Here is a 25,237-nt window from a genome sequence, read left to right as displayed (position 1 = left end):
GCTTGCCTTAGTCCCTCGGAAAGGGCATGCTGAGAGAAATCCAACAACACCAGAACGGTCCTGATCCAATGATTGTAGCCCCCCAAAAGCACCAGAGAAGGAGGTCCCTCCCTCCAAGTTGGCAAATGTATTGAGCCCGATGGAAAGCGAGACTAAGCCACAGGGCCGTGCTTACTTGTGAGTAAGCAACGTGCCTTGCCTCGTGGTTAGGCCAGGCAAAGGGGAATGTGATGCCACCTGAGTGGTCCTGATCTGATGGAACTGGAGCTCAACAAATGCTGCAGAGGGCCGCCCCTCCCTAAAAAGGATGAAGCAGAAGCTTAACAGGGTAAGGTGAATTTTTTTCTATTTTAAAGCCTGGTGGGTCCTGATAGTGATATGCCTGAAATATAAGAACTTAAATTGAACCGGGTACTGGGTAGGGCTGAAAATCTTTCTGATCCTTTTATGGGGAGGGGGGAGTGTCATTGCAGGCAGGCTACAGAGGAAATTCACTTGGTGGAACAGGGCTGACTTCCCCTTATTTAATTATTTGTTTTACTTTAATTATATATAATTATTTTAATTTGCTTTATGATGTCACTTCCGGCGGGTCCTGAACAGCTTGTCAATCTAAAAAGTGGGTCCCAGTGCTAAAAGTTTGCTAACTGCTGCAATAAGGTGTTCGTAAGTTGACACCCGGGGTGTGTGTGACACAACTAGTGACCAAAATAACTAAAATTACAGTTTAAAGAAGTAATACCATCATGCTACATATCAATCAATGTGTAATTTCATGCAGAATGCAATGAAACAAGCTGCCTTGGAATATCTTTATTCTATCAAAAGGTACAGCCCAAAAAAAACACCCGTGGGGCGGGGCAAGGGTAGATCACCACACCCACCACCTGGGGTGTTGCCCCGCCCACTGCATGGGGTGATGCGCTGGGCTCCCGCACCAGGTGACGCAAACCTTAGTGACGCCACTGCTTAGAGGGGATAAGACAGCAGTCTTCCAGTATCTGAAGGGCTGTCAGTAAGGGCGGTTTGGCAGTGGAACAGGCAGCTGAGGGAGGTGGCAGATTCTCCAGCACTGGAAATCTTCAAGCAGAGGCTTGACAAGTGCTTGCTGGAGATGCTCTAGGAGGATTTTTTGCTACAGGCAAAGGGTTGGAATTGATGGCCTATCAGGTCCTTGATTCTATGATCACACATATAGAGTTTTGTATAAAAATATATATAACTATTCAGCGTGGAAGCTTCAAAATCTGGACAATGAAGTTGGGACATCACACCAGCGAACCTTCTCTTCAGCAATCCTAATCTAGAGTAATTCCTGCCCCCCATGAAGACCCACCAGAGCTCAGCATTCCAGGCTACCAGAGGAGCTGGTGAGGCCTCTTCGGGTCCAATCCTATCCAATTTTCCAGTGCCGGTGCTGCTGTGCCAATTGGGTGTGCACTGCCTCCTGTGGTGAGGAGGTAGTCACAGAACATTTGTTCCCTTACCTTGGGGCTGCATTGTAGCTGCACTAGTGCTGGAAAGTTGGGTAGGATTGGGCCCTTACTTTATAAAGAACTTGACTGAATTTGTGCACCAGTCCAATTCAGAAGGTTTGGGTGGATATTGCAGCCACATGACATTCTGGTTGCAGGATCTGGATTTTGTAGGTTCATCATGAGAAGATTATTGAACCACCACAAGTAGAGAGTGTGGCTCTAAGACAGATGAGAGGGAGGGGACTGGGTGGCTTCCCATTACTTCCTAGGCCATGCTTGACACGTCATTTATGGGGGGAGTTCTAGATACTTGCCACCCCCACTGCTGCCCCGTGTACATTACCCCCCCCATTCACTTCACCCGGTGTGACCTGCACTCCCCTAGCGACACCACTGAGTCTGGCTCCTTGCCACAACAACAGCATCCCAGATAGGCCTACAGCATCCCTCTCCAGCCTTTGCTTAAAGACCTGTGAGTACAGAGGGCCTCCCACCTTTCAAGGCAGACTGTTCCACTGCTGAAAAGTTTGTACTTCTATCAGAAAGTTTTTCCTGACCTTTAATCAAAATCTCCCTTGTAATTTTAAACCTGTTTGATCTCTCTGGAGCTGTTACGTGAAGATCCCCTTTTCCCTTCCAAGTTGTGATTTTTATATCTGGTTATGTTATTTTGGATCATACAGACCAAGCAAGCAGGCCACTCCTCCCCCAGCGCATGTTTCTAAGGGCCATGGCCAAGCTACAAGCACATGAATTACACAACTCCCATTTCCTTGCAGGTCAATCTATGCATTGTATTGTTTTAACCTAATCACTGTGCCTCCTGATTCAATCACTGTTACGCAAAACAAGCATGTACCTTCCGAGGAAGAAGTCTATTGTTCTTTTGTTGTAGCTTTATCACTCTTAAGCCCCTTATGCAAATTGCCTCCCTCCCCCAGAAGGTCAGCCTGGCTGGTAAGCTGACTGCCTGTTCATCATGTCTTTCTTACATATTCCACGTGTACCATTGTGTGTACTGAGCATGCACATCTAGGACAGCTGTAGGGTACTTCCGGGTCATTCTAGGTCAGCCATAACCCTTTAAGAGAAAGCTCCAGCCACATGGTGTCTCTCTCTGGCTGCCCTCCCAAGGGAGTGGTCCTTCCTAGGACTCTTTCCCATCCAACTGCTCCCCGGGACAGGTAAATATATCTTGCGTCTAAAACTCTCTCCCTTCCATCCTACCTATTTCTCCCCTTCTTCCCCCATCTTTAGTAGCAAACTGGGTTAGGCAAATCAGGGACCCCTAAAATCCTTCCCTACAACCTATCTTTTTCTGATTCCTTCTCAGATACACCAAATACATGCACATGCAGCCACCATAAGCTAGGTACACTAGACACAAGTACTAGAAATCTATACTTATTAATTCTCCATGTGTATTATGTTTACCTTTGTGTGTTTTTGTAATAAAAATATAATCTTTGATTGAAAGTTATTTTTCTCCCAATCTCCTCTTTAAGATAAACTAGGGATTTCTTTGCTTTACGCTGTCTTGCTATCCAGCCTATGGTCCAAAAGTTTCCAAAAGGGTAATATAATAACTCCCTTAAACATCCCTTTTTGGTAACAGAGCAACTGAGGACAAATTCACTCCACCTTCCACCTGACAGTCCCTCAGATATTTTCAGTCAGTTTTCAGGTCATCTCTTCACTGTCTCTTCTCCAAACAAACATTCCCAACTCCTTCAACCTATCCTTCTATGACATGGTCTGTGGCCCTCTCACCATCTTACAGCCTAGTCCTATCAGGCCCTTTGTGACGTTGTAATGTTCATTACAACATTGCAAAGACCTTACGGCAGTATTTCTTAAAAGTGTGGGTCGGGACCCACTAGGTGGGTTGTGAGTCAATTTCAGGTGGGTCCCCATTCATTTCAATATTTTATTTTTAATAGACTTGATGCTACACTGGTATGTGACTGCATTTGGGGAAATGTTACAGACTTGTACTTTTAACAAGCTACTATGTATATTCTCTTAGTAAATGGGACTTACTCCTGGGTAAGTGTGGGTAGGATTGCAGCTTAGGATTGTCAACATTTTTCCTGCTGGATGATGTCACTTCTGGTCATGACATCCTTCTAGTGGGTCCTGACAGATTCTCATTCTAAAAAGTGGGTCCTGGTGCTAAAGGAGTGAAAAACACTGACTTACGGCATTGCACAGAGCAGGTCACTGGAGGCCATTTTGGATCTGCCATCCAAAATGGCAGCAGCAATTGTGGTCTGCGTTGACACCTGGCTGTACACAAGAGTGCAGGTAAGAGTGGGGTGGAATGGGGCGGAGACTGGGGAGGAGAGCAGGCATGTCAAGGTGGGAGGGGGTGTGTCCTGATCTGACCAGAGCCAGTTTGCTCTCCCCTTTGAGCCTCCCAACATGCCTGCTTTGTCTTGACAGGCCAGAGGAGTCCCACTGGCAATTGCAGGGCTTATGGAGAGAGAAGAGAAAATATCCTCCCTCGCCTCTCCCGACCCCCCCATTGCCTCCCATAGCATGCAGTGCAACTTGTGGAGTGGCTGCATGCGACGGCTGGGGAGAGGACAGCACAGGGCAGCTAGTCGCCCTCCTCTGCACCCTCCCCAGTTTGTCAGTGCAGTTTGAGGGTCCCTTGTCTGGACTGCCTGGGATGGGAAGGTGTCTGGATTTTGGAACAATTGCAAAGATATGATAGATACTTCCTCCTGCTCTTTCCACTGTTGGCCACCCGGGTGCCTGCTGGCCTCTCTGACATTGTCCAACAGAGCCTGTGCACTCTTGCCAGAGCAGACAACAGGACCTACAGCCTGCAGCTGTACAAGGGAATGAGCGCAAGACCTGCTAGTGTGAACACTCCAGAAAGTTCAGGGAAAAAAGTCTTGGACAAAAATGGCTGGAGAAGGCAGAACTCCCTGCATCCCTCTTAAACTGCAGCACCCAGAACTGGACACAGCATTCCAAGTGGAGCCTGGCTAAAGCAGGACACAGCAGTCCCCTTATCCCTCTCGATATCAACACTAGACTTCTGTTGATGCCTCCTAGAATCCATTCACTTTCTTTGCCACCACTTCATGCTGCTGGCTCATGTTTCCTTTATCATTCACATTGAGCCCAGTCCTATCCCCTGCCATGCTGCAGTTGTGCCAAAAAGGTTCATCACACACTAGGGTAGATCTCAGGGGCACTGGTGTCCACCATATCCAAACCCCTGCCCTAAGCTCGACACACCCTGGAAGGCTCCTCAAGTCTATGCCAAAAATGGGATGGGGGTGTCATCAACAACTCTGGTCCTCCTGGCCATCTTGAGGAAAGGAGCGGGGGGGGGGGGTCAAGGAGCTTCTTTCCCCATAAGCTCTCCCCTCCTGGTTGCCCAGCAACCACCTCTCCTCACCTCCACTCTGGTTGTAGAGATCCCTCAGAATCACCATTTCCTGGTGGACCCTCAGCTCTGAGTCTTGCGCGACCTGCGTGTGCCAGTCCCAGAACTGCAGGTCCTCCTCGCCCGCTTTCTCCATCCAGGCAGCTCGAGGCCGGAGCCTCCTGCCATAACTGTCATAGTGCTCAATGCACTGGTCATCCACGTAGCCCACAAGGCTGAATGCAGGCAGCCCCTGGGCTGGCTCCATCACCCCGTCATTAAAAATGCCAGAGTATGGTTGAAGGAGGTGCCTGGGATGGAGAGAGGGGGGGGGGTGACGCCCTGCTGCAATCGCACTGCCACCCTAGAGCAGCCCCCCCCCCAAGGTGACCCTGCAAGTGTGTGACTGTAAGTGTGTTGGGAGAAGAGCCTAGGAAGAGGGGAAATGTCAACAGAAGTCTTTGGGGCCAATGAGAGGGTGCCACATTTGTGAAATGATCAAGGGATGACATGCTGTGTAGCAGCTGAACATGAAGAACAGATCACAAGTAGGATCCCTCTTTTCAAGGGCTGTGGTCAAACCCTGGCCAGTTGTCGATGAGGGGAGAAGACACCATGAGATGGAAAGTTGGGACAGGAACCTGATGAATGGCCTCATACAGCATATGGACACCAAGATCAGAAAATGGGCCTGGAGGGTCTGGCCCCCTTCCCCTGTAGGGTTTCTGATCTCATCACAGGGCTGGCCAGTTGCTGCACTGCAAGGGGTCAGGAGGATCACACTTGTCTCGGAGAAAAAAAACTCAGACTTCTAACTGAAGAAAAGAGCAGTTTCATTTAGAGCAGACACAACCACAGAAAAGATCTTGTCAGAGACGCTTTGTGGTCCCTCAGACAGGCGCAAACAGACAGGCTACATAAACCCATTAGACAAGCGAGCTGGAGGTGATGGAGCACCCTGTCAGAGTCAAGGTGGGTGGAAGGAGAGAAGCCCAGAATCTCGCTTGAGAGCCCACTTTTGACACCTACCTACCCACCCTTCCAGGGCTGTTGGTTATTGCACAAGTGGGTGCAGTGAGGGCTTTCCCAAGGGTATTATGCAGGGAGTATTGTGGAGTATTGTGTCCAGTTCTGGTCGCCGCATCTCAAAAAAGACATAGAGGAAATGGAAAAGGTGCAAAAGAGAATGACTAAGATGATTACTGGGCTGGGGCACTTTCCTTACGAGGAAAGGCTACAGCGTTTGGGCCTCTTCAGCCTAGAAAAGAGACGCCTGAGGGGGGACATGATTGAGACATACAAAATTATGCAGGGGATGGACAGAGAGGATAGGGAGATGCTCTTTACAGTCTCACATAACACCAGAACCAGGGGACATCCACTAAAATTGAGTGTTGGGAGAGTTAGAACAGACAAGAGAAAATATTTCTTTACTCAGCGTGTGGTTGGTCTGTGGAACTCCTTGCCACAGGATGTGGTGATGGCGTCTGGCCTGGATGTCTTTAAAAGGGGATTGGACAAGTTTCTGGAGGAAAAATCCATTACTGGTTACAAGCCATGTTGTGTATGTGCAACCTCCTGATTTTAGAAATGGGCTATGTCACATGCACCAGGATGAGGTCTCTTGTTATCTGGTGTGCTCCCTGGGGCATTTGGTGGGCGGCTGTGAGATACAGGAAGCTGGACTAGATGGGCCTATGGCCTGATGCAGTGGGGCTGTTCATATGTTCTTAACTACAATTCCCAGGAGGCCTTGCAGGTCTCTTGTGATCTGGGGTGCTCCCTGGGGCATTTGGTGGGCGGCTGTGAGATACAGGAAGCTGGGCTAGATGGGCCTATGGCCTGATCCAGTGGGGCATGTTCTTATGGTAGGGGTTGATTTGCAGGCTGGAGCACACTGGCCAATGACCAAAAAGTCAAGATGTACTTCTCTTTCTGCAAACCTCCCTCCATAACCACAGCTGGGGTGGGTCTAGTGGGCCATTTGTGGCCCTCGGGTTTTGCTCCCTCCCCACCTGTGTTCTGCTTGTCACCACCCTCCCCCACTCTGTTTTATTCCCTCTCCTTTTGGGAAGAGGCCCAAACAATGCTTTGTACCCCTGATAAAATTCCTCCCAGAGGCCCTTCAACTGCTCTTCACGGCATTAGTGTCAGCAGGGGGGGGGGGGGAAGGTGGGCCCTGCAAAGCTTTGTGCTGCTTGAGTGTGCTTGGGGGGGTCCGGTGCTGCAGGAGAGAAATTGTGGGGATGTCTGAATGCTGCTGGAGAGCATGTCTACTCAGCAGTAAGTCCCAGAGTCAGTAGTCAGTACTCCCAGGAAAGTATGGCTCCGATTGGGCTGTGAGTGTGCTGGGGGGGGGGGGGCTGGCGCTGCAGGGGAGAACTCGTGGGCATGTTTGAATGGGGAGGAAGCCTGCTGCTATCGCTTGTTGGGATTGCTGGCAGAGGATGGAAGACGGGGGTCCCTCTGTGAATGGCCCCAGGAAAAACATGAAGCTCTCTGACTGCTTCCAAGTTTGTCTGGTACTTGATCCTGGCTTGGGGAGGGACTGAGAGAGGGAGACCAGCTCCCTTCTGTGTGGGAATGAAGAGAAATAACAACAACAACAACAACAACAACAACAACAACAACAACAACAACAGGTATTTATATACCGCCTTTCTTGGTCTTTATTCAAGACTTCATTCAAGGCGGTTTACATAGGCAGGCTTTATTAAATCCCTATTAAATAGGGATTTTTACAGTTTCAAAGAAGGTTCTTTCTTTCAAGAACCACTGCATTCAGGTGTTTCATTCCGATCTGGCTTCACATTCTGGCCTCCATCCTCCCACGCTCAGAGCAGATGGAATGGCTCGGCTTCAGCTTGTCAGCTGCTCCAAGGTCGCACGGTGCCGGTGGCCTCGAACTGGCGACCTTGTGGATGTTATCTTCAGGCAGACGGAGGCTCTACCCTCTAGACCAGACCTCCTGCCCACTCCTGGGGGGGGGGGGGGAGAAGCAAACTCCCAGGAGAAGCAAACTCCTGGGGTGGGAGGTGCCCACCAGCTCCCTAAGCTGACTGTGTTCCATTGCTGCTTGTTGCCAGGATGGGGAGAGAGAGAGAAAAAAAAAAATATGCTCCTGCATGGAGGGGGAGGGAGCCCAGGCGTGCTCCTTTTAAGTTTGTTTTGTACTTTTCCCTGGGAAGGGGGGTGTCAGGTGTGCCAGGAGTTATTTCAACAAATCCCCCCCCCCCCCGTTTTCTGGCTCTCATGCATATTATAAATAAGCTCAATAAAATTCATTCATTCATTCATTCAAGTTTTCTCTAATATATTCATTTATGTAAATTTATTCAAACTTGAAATGTAAATTCCCCCACCCCCAACACAGTGTCAGAGAGATGATGTGGCCCTCCTGCCAAAATGTTTGCCTACCTCTGGTCTAGTCCCAGAAGCCCCCTTAACCCTTCCAAAGTTCCTTTGGGCGCCTCCCAATGTCACAAGCAGGTTAAGAAAGGATTTCTAAACAGCAATGTCTGGGCTCTGGTTTTTTTTTAAAAAAAGACTAAAAACAAACATAAAATTTGTGTATATTTCTATGAGTGTGTATATTTATTTCAAAGATGTATATATCGCTCCTCCAGTGCTCAAACCTTGACAGCCTTCTTCAGCTCACTCAGGAAAGGAGAAGTCACTGGAGGTCTGGTTCAATGAGATCTTTCCAAGAGTGAAGGTGCTCACAACCCAGTTTTTCAAGGTCTGGGCCTAAATGCTGCGCCTGCTGTCTGGAGGGGGCAGAGGCTGTTGGAGTTTGGAGCAACTCTGTCTGCTGTCCAGAGATGGCAGGATACTATCCTGAAAGGGTTAAGCCATGGCCCAGCGACCCTACTCTTTACCTGTCCCCTTTGACCTTTGTAGGGGTGTGGCCCAGACCCTATAACCTTCCCTTTTGCTCTGAGCATGCCTTCTCTTGCCTCTCTTCCTCACTGACTACTGACCAGTTGAGATGGCATACAGCAGGGCTCTGCTGGCGACGCCATCTTGAGCACATGGCATGCAGGGCGAGGCAGATTTAGGGCCTTGCTATCTCTAAGTTAGTGAAACCTCTGATCATAATCAGATGCTGTATGTATGCTTCCTATGGAACCATGAGTAAATGACTTCTTTTGCAACTTCAACCAGCCATTGTCGTTTGTCTTTCTTGATTAGCAGTCATCCGGGTGTGGGATCTTCCCTGGGTTCGTACCCAGCAAGAGGGGGGTCTACTGCTGAAGCTACTCTGCTTCCCCCCAAAGAGGAAACCACTTTTTAAGATTCCTCCAAAGGAGGCTGTGCTTGAGGAGGCTTCCAAACTCTGCACAGGCTAAATGGTTAAAACATGAATCAGCTTCGCTAATTGGCAGAAACCAATCAGAGTTCTCCAGCACCATCTTTGATTTCTGCCTTTTGTCACTGTCTTATCTGGTGCCTTTTTCCTTCTTTGCTGCTGCATTTTTGTGTACCATATTTGGAGTGCCGCCTCCTGCTTTCTGCTGCTTTATTGCTGCGCTGCTTTTATACCGTTCTATGAGAATTATTACTATTTCTTTCAAAGATTTACAGCCCACCTTTCCTGTGCTGGAGCAAAGGCTCAGGCGGCTCACAGTTCAAGAACTCAACACAGACAATATATAAACCAAGAAATACAACCATGAGGACAACCACAACCCTTCCCCCCCTCCTTGGGCACTGGGGAAGGCGAGGTTCAGACAAGCAGGGGGGGGAGGAAGCCCCCCCTTCCCAGACTCAGCCAAGGAAGCAGCACTCCTCCAGTCCAGGGAACCACAGGCAGCTGTTGCTGCTGGAGGCCATCAAGACCTCTGGGAGGGCCGCGATCCAATAGGACGTGCTCTGGGTTTGGGAGGCAGGGCCAGGCAGAGTGTGTGGGTTTGTGCTCTTACAGTGGCAGGCAGCAGCACTTGGTGGGGAGGCTCTGCCTCAACTGCCTCCCCGCCCTGTGCCTCCCACAGCAGCAGCGCCTCTGGAAAGACCAATGCGGAGGCTCTGCCTCTCCTGCCTGCCAGCTACACGTCCAGTTGCCTTCAGAATAAGAATGCGGTCTCCACCGCAGAGCACCTCCGAAGAGCTCCCTCCGGGAACGGGGCTCGCGACCAGCTCTGGTTCCTCCTTCCCCGAGACCCCCCACCCCCCTCTGCCGCGTGCCCAGCAAAAGCCTGGCAGGGCCGGCGCAGCGCTCCAGTCCCGCCCGACGGGACTCACCGGAGCAGCCCCGCCGCAGAAGACTCGCCCCCAGGAGCAGGCAGGCCACCCAGCGCGCCCCGCTGCCCATCTCGGCCGAGCCTCTCGCGCGCCCGCTGCCAGCCAGCCAGCCTCGGCGGAGACGAGCCCAGAAGAGTCCCGGGAAGGGGCGGGGCGGGGGAGCGAAGGGCCAATAGGAAAACTCCCCGCGGCGCCCCCTGCTGTTGCAGGCAGACCTCGCACGCCCCGTCGAGGATGCCGCCCGAAGGGGCCTGAGCGCCGCGCTCCGTCGTCCCCTCCGCCCGCCCGGAGGCAGCCTGCGGGGGCCAGAAGGACGGAGGGGCTGCGAGGGGCCGGGCTGGGAGGAGAGGCTCTTCTTGCCCGGGGGCAGCTCTGCGTGCGGGGGTGGGCAGGGGAGCCTCTCCTGCGGAGGGCTGCGACGTCGCTGTCCCGTGCTGGCGGCTTTGCGAGTGACGAGCCCGGTCCGTGCCTGCCTACTCAGAAGTAAGTTCTATTAGAGTCAGTGGAGCTTACTCCCAGGAAAGTGCGGATAGGATTGGGCTGTGAGAGCCTAGTCCCGTACCTGTCTACTCAGAAGTAAGTCCCATTGTAATCAATGGAACTTACTCCCACGAAAGTGCGGATAGGATTACAGCCGCAGCGGCCAGGATCGCGGCCAGTCTCTCCGCCTCAGGCTGCGATTCGATGCACTTTCCTGGGAGTAAGCCCTTTGGAGCACAGTGGGACTTACTTCTGAGTAGACCCGCACAGGCTGGTGCCCTCCTTCTCCGCTGCGCCTGCAAGGAAGCGGAGCGGAGGGCGCTGGGCTGGGCAAGTCCTCGAGGCTCCGCGGCAATCAGAAGGGGGGGGCTGTCTCCGCCCGGGGCGGCGAGTGACGAGCCACCCTCCAGCTGGGACTCCGCCGGCCCCTCCCCGCCTGCCAGTCTCTTCCATTCGGAGGCGCTCCTCCTTCTAAGCGGCAGGGAGGAGGAGCCTGGGCTGGGCTGCGGGGAGGGCGGCGGAGCGCTTTGCAAGCGCCTCGCCTCTCCCCCCGCCCCTGTAGGCAGCGACCTCTCACGGCGCGGTTCTCCCGCTCCCCCAGCCAGATGGGCGGCGGGGTGGGGGCTGGTGCGTCTGGCTCTGGGGGCAGCTGCCCTCCTGCTGCTGGGGGGCTGCAGCCCCCTATGAGCGGGGGGGGGAAGGAGGGCAGGCTGCAGCCAGTCGGATTCCGGAGCTGGGGGTTCCGTGCGTGGCGCCTTTCCCGGACAGTCCTGGGGCCCTGCGAGCCTGCTCGGTCCGCTCTCTGAGCCGCGTGTTTGGGGAGGATCACTGAGCAGTCACTTCCAGGCCTTCGGAGGGGGAGTCCAGGTCCACCGGAGGAGGGCTGCCTCCCAGATCCCGGGGACCACACGAGGGATGCTGACGCCCCAGTCAGCGCAGTGCAGGAACATCGCTGGTGCCCCAACAGAGAAGAAGAGGCGCCTAGTGGTGGTTGGAAACTGCCACGCGTGGTCTGGACACGTTAGCATGAGAGGTGCTGCTCCTCGGCAAAGTTAAACTTCTGGCCTGATGACCATTTCCTGTTCCTGCTGCTCCAGGTGGGAACAAAGACTGACAGACACCACCAGGCACCAGCTGGAAAGAACTGGGCAGATCCTGGTGGGATGGTGGAGGAGGTGGGGTGTTGCCCCATAAGATCAAACCCCGCAGGAGTGGAAAGGCTGGGGGTGACCCTGCTTTGGCTCTCATGCCCCCCATGTCACCCCTACAGGGTTTCACACCTTGCAGCCTGGGATTGGCTGTCAGCTGCGCCAGGCCGGACACAGAAGAGGGTTGTCCACTATGGCTTTGATGGGAGGGACTTCCTCGCCTTCCACAAGGAGACCCTCACCTGGGCAGCAGCGGAGGCCAAGGACCAAGAGGAGGTGGGATGCTGACTCCGCAGACGATGAGTACCCAGAATCCTTTGTGAATTCCGCAGTCACTCAATTTCTGCAGAAATACCTGCGCTACGGGAAGGAGGCCCGGACCCTGCTGAGGAGAGGCGAGGGTGAAAAATGGGGAGAAGAGGAACTGGGCCTCCCGGCTCCCCTTCCCCTGGAGGATCTCCAAATTGAGGAGCTGCCTGTGAAGCTGCTGGGAGGTGTCTGAGGCTGCCCCAGTTGAGGCTGCAGCTGAGGGTATTAGCCAGTTAATCTCCATCCTGGAAATTATCTGGATAGGGCAACCCTCTGGAAGAAGGAAGCAGGCTCAGTGGAGTCTGCCCTGGGAAAGAACGGTCCTCTTTGACTTTCAGGGCTGGGAGTGGGAGGAACTGAAGCACAAGGAAAGGACCTGGTTGCCTCCATGGACAACCTGAATAGGGGTGGGGGGGCATGATGTAAACATTTTGGAAGGAGAGCAGACAGTTCTCACAAGACCAGGGGTGGGGGGGGGGAGAAGGGCACAAATGCAGCTGTTACCATAACCTTTGATAAGGAGGTGCTGCTGCCTGTCTTGAGAACACTCAGAGCCAAATGTCAGGGAGGAGGAGTGGGAAATTCCAGGTGAAGGTTCCCAGACCGGAAGCCAAGAGTAGAGGGAGGCCCTGAGGACATTCTTTTGCCCACAGAAAAGTGAAGGGCCAAGGGGAGAAATGATGGGGCCCAGGGACTGAAGGGGGGCAGGGGGTTCTACTGCCGCTTTGGCTTCTGCAGCCTCTGTGTGCTTCTTGCATCCAGACTGAGCAGCAGTCTTCAAGGGTGAGAGTTGGCCAGAGTGGGTGTGTTTGTGTGAATGTGTGTTGGGCATCAGCCAGCAATACACTGCAACTGTCTGCCATGATGGAGTCAGTAAAGCTTCCTTGGACTGGATTTCCCTGTCTGGAGAGGCCCCAGAGAGGACGATGATCCTGCTAAAGGGGCAAGAAGTGGGGAAGCCTCAGCTGTCCAGAGCCTTCCCTCCTGCAAGATGAACCACTTTTCTTTTTAAGGGAGGTTTTAAAAGCACAATTTCCAACAATCCCCACCAGGAAGAAGAGGGCACACCTGAAAGGGCCTCCCTCCTGCCTCTTCCTCTGAGGGGCAGGAGGGACTGTGGGGGGTGGAGAAGGCAGCCGTTTGCCCTCAGCCCAGGTGTTTGGGGGTCTTCAGATCTGTGGTAGACCCAACGGAAATATCAAAGCGCAGCAGTGGGTGGCAGCTGAGGGGGGAAGGGGGGCTCCTCTTCCCCTGGGCTGTGGGTCTCAGAGCGACACCTGGGCCCGCCAGCCTCTTCCTGTCCCCTTCAGTTCCCATCCAAATGGCACCAGAAGCTGAGGGGAGCTGGTGGTGACAGTCCCCCCTGGCCACGTCAGAAGTGAGGGGTTGAAAGACACCCATCCGAGGACAGCTGTCTTTCCCAGGGGGTGCATGTCCAGGGCCACGACAGTGAGGAGGGCCCTCTCTGCAGATGAGTGACAGCAAGCTGCAGAAGATCTACAATAACTGCAACTAAAGACCTCCTCAATCCCCCTTCCAATATTTAATTTGGAAAAAAAAAAAAAAGTTCAGGATTTGCCCCGGTGGCGTAGCTGGAGGGGGCAAAGCACTAGGTTTTGCAGGCGCCTGAACACACGGTGCCAGCGGCCCCTCCCCTTCAGAGCCATTCTGGGTGGAGGGAGAAGGCTCACCAAGGGGGAGCGGCCGCAGGCAGGGCGCGTTCAGGCGCCTCCAAAACTTAGTGCTCCCCCCCCCCCCGCTGGTCTGCCCTGACTCCCTTCGGCTACTCTCTCCAGGCGCACTTTCTATGCCAGCCTTTGTGCAGACGAGCCCTGGCGCCTCCGGCGAGCCCCCACCCGGTCTTTCCCCGTCTGTAGCGCAGCATCTCCGCCTGACCCGTCCTCGAGAATCTGCCCTGCAACCGATGATGGCCCCCGCACGGTTTCCTTAATGGTGGACCCCCCCTTAGCCCGTCCTGGACGGGGAGTGAAGCGCGGGAGCTGCAGCGATGGGGCGTTGGAGGGCTCCCGAACCAGATGGGGCGCGCCTGGCTCTTGGGGGCAGCTGCCCTCCTGCTGCTGGGGGGCTGCTCCGGTGAGTCCCTGCAGGGGCTCCATGTGCAGGGGAGGAGGGCAGGTGGGCGGCCAGGCGAGTGCCGGGGGGGGGGAGGGCGGCGCTGTGCCCTGCCTCCGCCCGGAGTGCCAAGGGCGGGGTGGGGTCTGGAGGTTCCCCTGCCAGAGCGGAGCGACTCCGATCTGCGCGCCTCGTCAATGTCCCGGGGCAGGGACCTTGGGGGGGGGCGATCCCCAGGAACAGCTCCAGCCGCAGTGGGCAGCTCTCCCCTCCCCGCCCCTTCCCAGTAGAAGGAGAGTCAGGGGTGGAAGCCTCGGATCAGCCGGGACCAAACTTTCTTTCTTCGGGTTCCGAGTCCAGCTGCCCGGCCCTTTCGAGGTCTGCCCAGCAACCGGTGACGCAACAAGCGCACCCGCTCCTCATTGGCGGAGCGATTCTCGCCGGCTCTCTCACAGCTCAGCCCAGCCTGGAAGGGGAGGGAGGCTGGTGGTTGCGATCCGGCGCGAAGAGGGATGGGGCTGGCGGGCTGGCGCGCCTGGCTCCTGGGGGCGGCTGCCCTCCCGCTACTGGGGGGCTGCTCCGGTGAGTGAGTCCCTGCAGGGGAGGGAGGCAGGAGGGCGGGTGGGCAGCCAGTGGAGTCCCTGGGCAGGAGGGAGGGGCGCTGTGCCCACCCCACTGCCTGGTGGAAAGGGGGGGGGTTCAGAGGTCCCACCCGCGCTGCACGTCCTTCTTCCGCGACCTGCAGGTATGGAAGTGCTCCGGGGCAGAGACCTTCCCCTCCCTCCTTCGCCCAGCGCAGCTCCTGCAGGCAGAGCAGGGACCCCTTGGCGTCCCGGTCCTTGTCCGAGTTGGTTGTGACTCCAGGCCGGGTCTTCCTTTCCTGCTGCTCCATCCGTGCCCGTCTCACCCCCAGGCCCCCCTCCACTCAAGGCGACCCCCACTTGCCAGGCTGCAGGCCAAGGAGGGGGCTCAGGTTGGCTCCTCTCGCCCACTGTGACTGTCTGTGGGGGGCACTGGTGTTCTAGCAAGTTTCCTCAGGCGCCTGGCTACTCGACACTGCGAAAGGGAAGAGGTGGGGCCGCTTTCCACCAGTGTTTTGCCCTCTCCAGGAATGCCAGTGCTGGGGGGCAGTGCCACTGTTAGGAAGGAAGGGGGTCTGGGTCACAGGTCCCCCCACTGCAGCTGCTGCGTCTCTCAAGCCTGTCTTTGCAGGTTCAGCCTCTTTCCCTGTGAATCCATTTCCCACAGACTCTGTGCAGCGCCTGGCACACACTTCTGTGCCCCTGAAACAGACTTCATGACAGACAGAACCAAGACTCCTCCTGGGAAATCAGAGGCCAGACCCCCTTCCTCTTTGCACCCAAGAGCCCCACAGTTCCCCCTCAGTCCCACTTCCCCATTTGGTTCAGCGCCTTCTTCTCCAGGGAAAGTGGTACCACAGCAGGGTGATCAGGACCAGCTGCCTGGCCCCTGTCTTGTCCATTGCAGCCTCGTTCTGAAGTATCTGAATGTATCTGTTTCTTGTTTTATGTGGTGGCCAAACTTTCTTTCCAACATTCTCTTCTGTTGGCATTTTCTGGCTCGGAGCCTTCAAAAAGTTGGGTTAAATGTTCAAGTGCCTCTGGAAGATCTCCTATTATTTCCTTTGACTAATATTGCTGTGGCCCCTAAAACAAGGCTTGTTGATTTTGCAAGTCCTTGGAGTGGTGGTGGTGAGGCGCTGGTTTCAGCCCACGTTTTCTTCCCAATGCTCCTAACCCTGTCAGAGGTGCTGACTTTTCTAAAATGCCTCCAGTTCTGGGTTCATCTGCGATGACTGCAATCCCGGGTTGGATGCTAACAAGTGCTGTTACCCTGCACATGCCCAATCTTGTCTGATCTTGGAAGCTAAGTAGGGTCAGGCCTGGTTAGTACTTGGATGGGAGACCGCCTGGGAATACCGGGTGCTGTAGGCTTATACCAGAGTCTTTCGAGACTGAAGGTTGCCAACCAAGCCTCCTGGCTTGCCTGCTCCAGTGCGGGTTAGAATTGTGCCCTGAATCGCTTTATACAACACGGGAGGGAGGGTAACCCCCATCCCACTAAGCCCCCCATCTGCCTCCCTTTCCAGGCTTCATGTCCACCAACCCCTCTTACAATGTTTTAGTGACAGGGGTGTCAGAGTCTGGCCAGGGTTTGCTCTGGTTCAGCACTGTGGCGTACTTCGATGACCTGCTGGTTAGTGTCTACAACAGGGATGGGAAGAGGATGGTGCCTCGAGTGTCCTGGATGGAGAAGCTGGAGAAGGAGGATCCCCAGCTCTGGCAAACCGAGACAAAGATTTGGCGGGCCCGGTTTTTTGAGTTTGAGTCGGTACTGCGGAAAGTGCGGAATGCCTACGACCATCGCCAAGGTGAGCAGGGGTGGGAGAGACGGGTCAGTGGGAGGGGGGAAATTTGGGGAAAAGTACCTTTTCCACAGAGGCTGGCAGCGGCCACAATGGAGGGTGGCCGTGATAGAGGGCTCTCTCTCGCTGCTCTCATGGGCGCTGAAACACCTACAGAGGACAGCAGCACCAGTCTCAGAAGAAAAGCTTGCTTAGTCTCTGTGCAAGCTCCTGAGCTACATGTTTGAGATCCCAGGAGGCCTAACATTTGACCCACAGTTCATGCTTCAGATCCTTAATTCTTGTGCTGGGCCAGCAAGGTGGATTCCGAGTCTCTGGTGGGCCAGAGGTTTGCTGGGGACCAAAGTCTCAGCATGGGCTGAATGGGGGCTTGCTGAGGGCTGCATCTGGCCTGCAGGCTGGGGTTTGGGGACCCCCACTCTAGGAGGATTTACTGCTACAGGCAGGGGGCTGGACTAATGGCCTTGTTGGTTCCTTCCAGTTCTAAGATTCTGTGACCTCCTTCAGGGTGGAAACATTTCTGACTCTCTTTCCCTTGGAGGAGGCCCAAGGCAGTTATGCAGGTCTGGAGGGGAGACCCTGTCCTGGATCTGCACTTGGCTCTTTTTTTTGGGGGGGGGGGGAACACTTGCTCCCTACACAATGCCTTATCTGCCTTTCAGGATTTCACACCTTGCAGCTCCGTGGCGGCTGTGGGCTGAACGCAGGTGGGCAGAATGAAGGATATTTCAGAGTCGCCTATGATGGGGAGGACTTGGTTGCCTTTGACTCGGAGACCCTCAGCTGGAAAGTATTCGACAGAACCAAGAACATTACAAGGATGTGGGAAAATTACCCAGTCCCTCACGTGCGCGCCTTCCTGGAAGTGGAGTGTTTTGTGTGGCTGCAGAAACACCTGCACAATGGGAAGGAGGTTCTACAGAGGAAAGGTAAGGGTGGGACATGGGGAGGGTGCGGCAATTCCTCTGGGTTCCCCCCTCTGCTTGTATGACCAAGAGCGTCCAGGCTTGAAGCAGGTGGAAGAACTCTGGAGCTGTGCTAGTTCAGAGCAGAGCCAAGGGAGGAAAGATGCCAGTTTCAACACTAAGGAAGCAGAGAAGTAGCACAGCAGTGAGTGAGTGAGTGAGTGAGTGAGAGAGAGAGAGAGAGAGAGAGAGAGAGAGAGAGAGAGAGAGAGAGAGAGAGAGGTGAGAAGCCCCACCCAGCACCCCCATTTGAAAGCCAAAATCCTTTGGAGTGATGCTCAGTTTATACCCCTCAGTTTAGAGACGAACTGAACTGTTATGTGTGAATTTATCTGCGATCCCAGTCCTACCCACATCCCACTAAACCCTACCTCAATCCCACTGTCTGACCTACAGTGGTGTCGGTGCAGCTTCCATTGCATCCCGCGAGGAAATTTCAGCTGCTGGAGGTCTTTTATGGGTAAGGGGACATTTGCCCCTTGCCCTGGGGTAAGCCCCAGCAGCAGGTATGGGTCTGTCGCTGCACCACTTCAGTCGCTGGCATAAGTCTGAGTTGATCTGTGAAGACGAATCAGGCTTGGGGAGGGGACTAGGATTCTGCATGTGCCTCTGCTGCCGAATCGGGTCCCTTCTGCTGGGCCCAATCTTGTCGTCATCCCATTCTGCCAACCCCCTGCCCCATTCAACCCCCTCCCCAACCCCCAGCACTGGCTTAGCTGCACCAGTGGGTGCTCAGCGACCATCTTCATGAGGTCCTGGCTGCTCACTGCTTGAGGCTGTGGAAAGGCCCTGCACAATTGCATTCGTGATGGCCGTAAAGCAGTTTACACCAGTGGAATGTGTGTTCCACCAGTGTAAGGCCCCATTAGGTTTGTGCTATTGGTGAATCTACACTTCGGTTTTACCCAGTAGCTACTTATATTGAATTTGCTGTTGTGTTCCATCTACTGGTTTTACTTAGTGCATTGATTGCTCCATAAATTGTTAAATTTCGCACTCAGCCTTGCCTGTTGATGTGTCCTTTGGGTTGCTTATAAGTAGGAGTTTTTTTTGTGATCCCCCCCCCAAAAAAAATTTCTTGATTCAAATAGTAAATTGCGGTGTTGTGTGTTTTTATCTAAATTCTTATTCAAAATTGTAAACAGCACCTTAAAGAACAAGAAGAATTTCAGCTGCGAACTCTGTATCATTTTATACTGTGACCAAACATATATGCAAACATATTCATTGGTTTTACAAGCTTCTCAAAAGTGCAGCACCACAGAGACGTGTGTGTGTGTGTGTGTGTGTGTGTGTGTGTGTGTGTGTGTGTCATAGCATTCCCCTTTGCATACCAGAATGGTATAAAATGTGCAAAAAAGCTCCAGAAAGTGATCAGGTCAAGGTGCAGTCAGTACAACACAGAAAAACAAAATCAGAGAAAGGCTTCACTGAGCCCTTCTTGGTTTTCCAAGCTTCTCAAACGTGCCTCAGCCCACAGACCAGCTCCAGAAAAGGCATTTACCAAGGGTGATTTGGGGCAGAGGGGAGATCCAGATCCAAGCACATTCACCAGATCACAGATCACATGCAGATCACAGTTTAGAACTCAATCTCCTCACCTCCAGACTACAGTGCAGTGCTGGAATCCTACCTGGGCATCCCATCCACTCCCCACCCATTCACACCTCTTCTACACACACCCCACCTGGAGCACATGTGTACACCCTCTAGCAAATACTTTTACTCTACCATCAGAAATGCTTCAGGGGCTCAGTGCCTTAGTGAAAACTACTTATAGATTCCTCAAAAATAAGCAAAAGTGGCATTATTTCATGACATGAGTGACTTTTTCTTTTTTTGGTCTTAATATTGTTTTATATTGTGATCTGAGCAGAAATTATATCTTACCTTAACCAATTTGGTTATAGGGCTTTTCAAGGTTCATGATCTCCCTGAAGGAGCTCAACAGGCAGTTGAAACTGAGAGTTTGGCTTATGGCTGAGCTCTTTTTGAGTTTGATTCTGTGACATTTTTGATCTCTTAGGATGCTGCTCTTGAGGGACATCCACTTTTTGGAAATGAGGGTGGTTTGAAGCTAAAATGTGGGGTCTTTCTTTCTGTTAACCCATTTCTAAATATGGATGACAGAATAGGGTATGTCAGAATGCCAGATGCAAGGGAGGGCACCAGGATGAGGTCTCTTGTTATCTGGTGTGCTCTTATCCATTCTGCAAGCCAACCAAGGACCTCAACACTGGCATTGACACTTTTCCCCAGATCCCCCAGTGGTGAAGGTGACCCATAAGGAAAGCCGTGAGGAAAGCCTCCTTTGCCAGGCCTATGGTTTCTACCCCAAGGAGATCCATGCCACCTGGAGGAAGGAGGGAGAGGTCAAGCTGGGTGACACGTTCCGTGGGGTGGTCAGCCCCAATGTGGATGAAACTTACTACACCTGGCTCAGCATTGAGATCGATCCCAAGGAGAGGAGACACTACCGGTGCCACGTGGAACATGACGAACTGCAGGAGCCTCTGGACGTGGCCATGGAGGAGTCTGGTGAGAGGCTGTAGGAAAGGGAGGCCTCGGGGACCTCTGTGAGAAGGGGAGTGGTGTAGTTGGCAGAGTCTGAGTTCCCACCCAGTCTCTTCCAGTCTGAGTCAAGATGTTTGTCCTGTTGCAGCCTCAGTGCCCCTGGGGCTCCTTGTGGGAGGTGTGTTGATGCTCATGATCTTCCTTCTGCTTCTGACTGGGATCATCTTTTACATCAGTAAGTAGGCCTCTGACAGCCCAGTCCCTTGCATGGCTACGCAGAAGTAAGTCCCATTAGTATTAAGAAGGCTTACTCCCAGGTAAGTGTGCATAGGACTGCAGCCTTGGTGCATTTGCTAGAACATATGTGCTCCTCCTCCTGTGATAATTTTGAGTTTATGACCCCTGGGACAGGGAACTGTCTTCTCAATGGATGGTGACAGTGCGAATGTTGCTCTGTTGGCATGGGCTTTCCAGCTTTGGAGGCTGGTACCCAAAAGCTTGGTGTGCCCACAGCCCGCCTTGCTATAAGAGACATATTGACCCTGGCCTGGGAAGGACCAGGAATACACCAAATTCCCCCACAGACATTAGAAGCAAAGTTCTCTACATGTGCGGGTTAAATCAACCTCTCTTGATGAACCTCCACCATCCAGATCCTACAATCTAAACTTCAAGGGTTTGGGATATGCTTGATGGTCCATTTGTCCTGTGGTTCTCAAAGTTTTTGGACTGGCAGCTCCGTTGACTTACTGGGCCATTGGCCTTGGCTCCCCATTAGGGTTACGATCCTGTATGTCAGTGGTTCTCAAACTGGTGGGTCGCGACTGAGAACCACTACTGTACAATGTGTGGGGTGGTGGGTTTTTCGTAAGGATTCCGTGGCTCCCCTGCCTGATTTCCATGGCTTCCTGGGGAGCCAAGGGTCACAGTTTGGGGACCACTCTTTTTGTCCCTTACCCAGAAATGCTTCCATACTTCCCATACCCATCTCCAAACTTCCTCCATGATGGTCTGCCTTCGATTGCTTTCCTGTTTGAGTTAATGCACATTTCTATTCTCTGCTGCTTTTCAGGAGTGGGCAAGGGGCCCTTCAGTTCTCTGCTCTCGAACCAGCCTCCACCCACCCACCCTGCTTCCCTGGATTCTGATCTCCGCCATCCTCCAGAGTCATTCCAGGGAGAAGATGCAGTGGTAAAACCGAAGCCAGCAGATCAGGAACTGACACCATGAAAGACTTCCTAGTGCTGTTGCAGGGGAAACTTCTGGGACCTCCTTCCCTGGAGATGGTTAACCACATCCTGACTGAGCACCTGTTATGGAGGGTTTGAAAATTGAGTGCCCCGCCTCCCTCCAGTGGGTGGGACTGGAAGTCCCTTGTGACTCTGACTCTGTATATAAGAGTCAGAGAGAGAGTTGCCTGATGAACAGCATCAGGACTTGATCCTTCTGCTTTGCAATGCTGATTCATTTTTCGTTTAACAAAAGGATATTCAAACAAAAGGATGCAGATGGCTTTTGCCCTGTCTGATTTTGGGAGCCATTTATTTGCAGCACATTTTGCTGAAGCATTTGAAATGCTGTCCATAGTTCTGGTTTCCGCAGCTCAAGAAGGACGTTGCAGAGCTGGGAAAGGTACAAAAGACACTAATGATCCCAGGGCTGTATAAACCCCCGAATGGGCTGCTGGATTCCGTGAACCAAGCGTTGGTTTCTCGCAGCATCTCCTGGGAAGCCTGGTCTGTGTGAGCCGGAGAGCCCAGCCTTCTCAGTGCGTTACTGGCCCAATGGGCTATCCGTTTTGTAAGAGACCATCGTCCAGCCAGAACTGTCTCTACTCCCAGAAGCAAGCAGGGTCTTGCCAGCAGCAGCCCCAAAGATCCTGGGTGCTGTACAAGGAACTTCCCCCTGAGGTGTGGAGCTGCACCTCTCCCTTCTCCTCCAGGACGAGATGGAAGATAAATTTTGGGAAATGGGTCATGGTCTACCTGCTGAGGAATTCTGACTGGTGGAAGATGAAGTCTATCATCATCATCATCATCATCATCATCATCATCATCAGAGTATCTGCTGCTTTCCTGCCAGGTTGTGGTTAAAGTGCCTGCCATGAATGGAAAATAAAAAATACGTGTCCATCTCTTGGTTTCACGGTTTGCTCCACGTCTTTGCTCTGAATGTTCTTTCCACCTTTCGTGGAAGCTGCTTGAAGTTCTAGAAAACCCATCTGAATATGCAGCCCCCCTTCTCTCTACATGGGGTTGGCCCGTCTGCCAGCCAGAGGGATTCCTCTTGCGAGACCCAAGGTTGCAACTTCAGTGGGCGGCATTGCCTTCTTCTTCCCCTTGCCCCGACCACCACTTCCTTGTTCCCTCTGAACAGTGCTTGGCTTGCAGTTGTGCCAACAACCTTGGAGAGTTGCCAGGAGCACCAACTGTCCATGCCAAGAGGGGAAGGGGGTTCCCCCCCACCCACGATGCTGCTTTCCTCAGCAGGGTCTGGGCTGAGATGTTTGGATGAGACTTTGTTCTGCTTTCCTGCTGCTCGTCTGAACTCAGTGACTCTTCCCCCCCCCCCACTGCTGAGTCCTGTTCTCCTTAACTGCTGCTGATGCTTCCTCTTCCAGATGCCCCTCAAGCCAGCCTGGAATTGGGGCTGGGGGCTGGCCAGGGAGGGGTCACTCTCTCTGTGGCTGTCTTCAGTTGTGTCAGACTCTGGCTGAGGAAGACCAAAGTTGCTGAAGTCAAGTCTCCCTCTGCAGAGGGGAGGGGGCTGCTGTGCCTCCAGGCCCCCTTCTTCCCCAGCCAGACTTCTGGGCCGCCTCTCAGGTGGAGAGCAGGGACTGGAGCTACTTCTGGGTCCTTTCTGTGCTGCTCCTACGGCAGTCATACAGAAGCATCAGACTAGGTAGGTGGAAAGAAACAGAATCACAGGGAAGCAGAATACACTCGAATACAAGCATCGTAAGCCCTGTTCTGTGTCCCAGTTTTGGGGGCATGTGATGCTGAGACCTGAAAATCCCTGGGTGCCCTTGGGCCAGTCATTGTCTCTCAGCATAGCCTACCTCACAGGGTGGTTGTGAGGATTAAATGAGAGGCAAAAGATTGTGTCCACTGCACGAAGCTCCTTGGAAGAAGGTTGGGGGATTAAGGGTGCAATCCTAACCAACTTTCCAGCACTGGCAGAGCTGTGCCAGTGGGGCGTCTGCTGCATCCGGGAGTTGGGGGGCAGTCACAGAGACCCCCTCAAGGTAAGGGAATATTTGTTCTCTTTCCTCAGAGTTGCCCTGACCTTAAGGGGTGCTGTAAAGTTGGTTAGGATTGTGCCCTAAATGTCACTATCACACACAGAACAATGAGCAGCTTCACTTACCCTATTATCTCCCTCTGCAGCCATCAACCGGGGGTCCGAGAGCTCTGCCAGAGGTAAGTGAGGGGTGCATAGCATCAAGCATGGACATGCATGACATAAAAAATCATGCAGGGGAAGGATAGAGTGGATAGAGAGATGCTCTTTTCCCTCTCACATAACACCAGAACCAGGGGACATCCACAAAAGTTGAGTGTTGGGAGAATTAGGACAGACAAAAGAAAGTATTTATTTACTCAGTGTGTAATTAGTCTGTGGAACTCTTTGCCACAAGAAGTAGTTATGGCATCTTGCCTGGATGCCTTTAAGAGGGGATTGGACAAATTTCTGGAGTTCATTACAGGTTACAAGTCATAGAGGTCTGTGCAAGCTCTTGGTTTTAGAGGCAGGCTGCCTCTGATTGCCAGATGCAGGGGAGGGCACCAGGACGCAGGTTGTGACTGTTGCCTTGTGTGCTCCCTGGGGCATTTGGTGGGCCACTGTGAGATACAGGAAGCTGGACTAGATGGGCCTTTGGCCTGATCCAGCAGGGCTCTTCTGATGTTCTTATGTACCTCTCTGCAGAGCTCCATCCCCATGGGGTCACATCCCCATGGGGGCACACACACAAATTGTCCTGAGCAGCACAGGAATCTTAAGCACTTAATAGGGATCTTAGCCCCTTAAGGGCACAAGCCTAACCAACTTACCAGCACTGAAGGAAGTGCAGCTCTGAGGTCTGGGACCAAACATTCCCTTCCCTTGAGGAGGCCTCCGTGACTGTCCCCCAACTGCAGGATACAGCACATGCCCCTTGGAACAGCTACATCAGAGCTGGAAAGTTGGTTGGGCCTAAAAAAATTTTCTACATATACTCTGCAGATGGATCCCTCCCACAGCCATTGTGACAAAGTGGACCTGGAAACCGGTCTAAAATATTCAAAACTCAGGAGGTTACCAGTACCCTGGTTTGGTTTGCTCAAAAAACACCCCAGGACTTTTTGGAAACCAAACTCCCAGCCTCCCTTTTCTCCAACGGGCAGGTCAGGCAAAGGCAACAGAAGGGGAAGAACATCATTTGGCTTCAGGAGGGAGAACAGAGCTTGGAGAGCAGCCCCCCTCCCCCCCATCCAGGTCTTTGGCCTGATCCAGCAGAGCTCTTCTTATGTCCTCATGTTCTCAGAAGGAGTTAAACAAAATGTGGGGCTGAGAAGCAGAACAGGCAGGCTGGTGGAAAATGTGTGGACTGGGCTTGACAGTCACAAAGATAACTTGGCCAAAATGGCACCAGGAACTGGCGATGCCCAGTGGGGGAGACTGGATAGCAACTCTGAGGAAGAACACAAAAAACACATCATGGGCAAGTTTCTTTGTGCAAAGAAGATCTGATGATCTGGCCTCTGATTACCATAGTCTTCTGAGACTGAAGGATGCCAACTGATATGCACACAAACATTGTGGTCTTCTTCATTTAGAAGGTGTTCCAGGTGTTCACACACATGCTCTGGAAGCACATTCTTGTGGGCCCCCAAGCACGCCTGTCCAGGGATCCCATAGTCTTGGTCACAGCGCACATTCCCACAAACACTCACCAGAAGATCGTATTGTATTGTATTGGCAACCTTCAGTCTCGAAAGACTATGGTAATGCAATCACAAGGGGGAAAAGGATGCAACTCACAATCCACCAGTCAGGAACCAGGAATTTATTGAGAAAAATGCATATATACAATACACAGGCAGTGATATCAAATATAAAACAAGCAGCACCGAATGATATATGTACGAAGCAGAAGGTGATGGCTGAATGTACAAAGAGAACTTCTCCCAGGAACACCATGAGGTTCCTGGTGGAGAGAGCATGCCATGGCCCAGGGACGTGTGAGTCTTGTTCTGAGAATTACTTGGCTCCAGAAGAAAGGG

At 52.9% G+C, this 25,237-nt stretch overlaps 1 protein-coding gene and 1 pseudogene across 1 annotated transcript in view; both read left to right on the top strand.

Moving 5' to 3' along the window:
- Positions 1-25,237, top strand: part of LOC136640475 (major histocompatibility complex class I-related gene protein-like) — a 218,346-nt gene that overhangs the window by 24,317 nt on the left and 168,792 nt on the right. The window lies entirely within an intron of this gene.
- LOC136643507 (5S ribosomal RNA) lies at positions 15,944-16,063 on the top strand (annotated as a pseudogene).

This window comes from Tiliqua scincoides, chromosome 2, assembly GCF_035046505.1.
Source record: "Tiliqua scincoides isolate rTilSci1 chromosome 2, rTilSci1.hap2, whole genome shotgun sequence".
Taxonomy (NCBI): Eukaryota; Metazoa; Chordata; class Lepidosauria; order Squamata; family Scincidae; genus Tiliqua; species Tiliqua scincoides.
The sequence above is the reverse complement of the archived record's forward strand: the minus strand, read 5'-3'. Positions and strand labels throughout refer to the sequence as shown.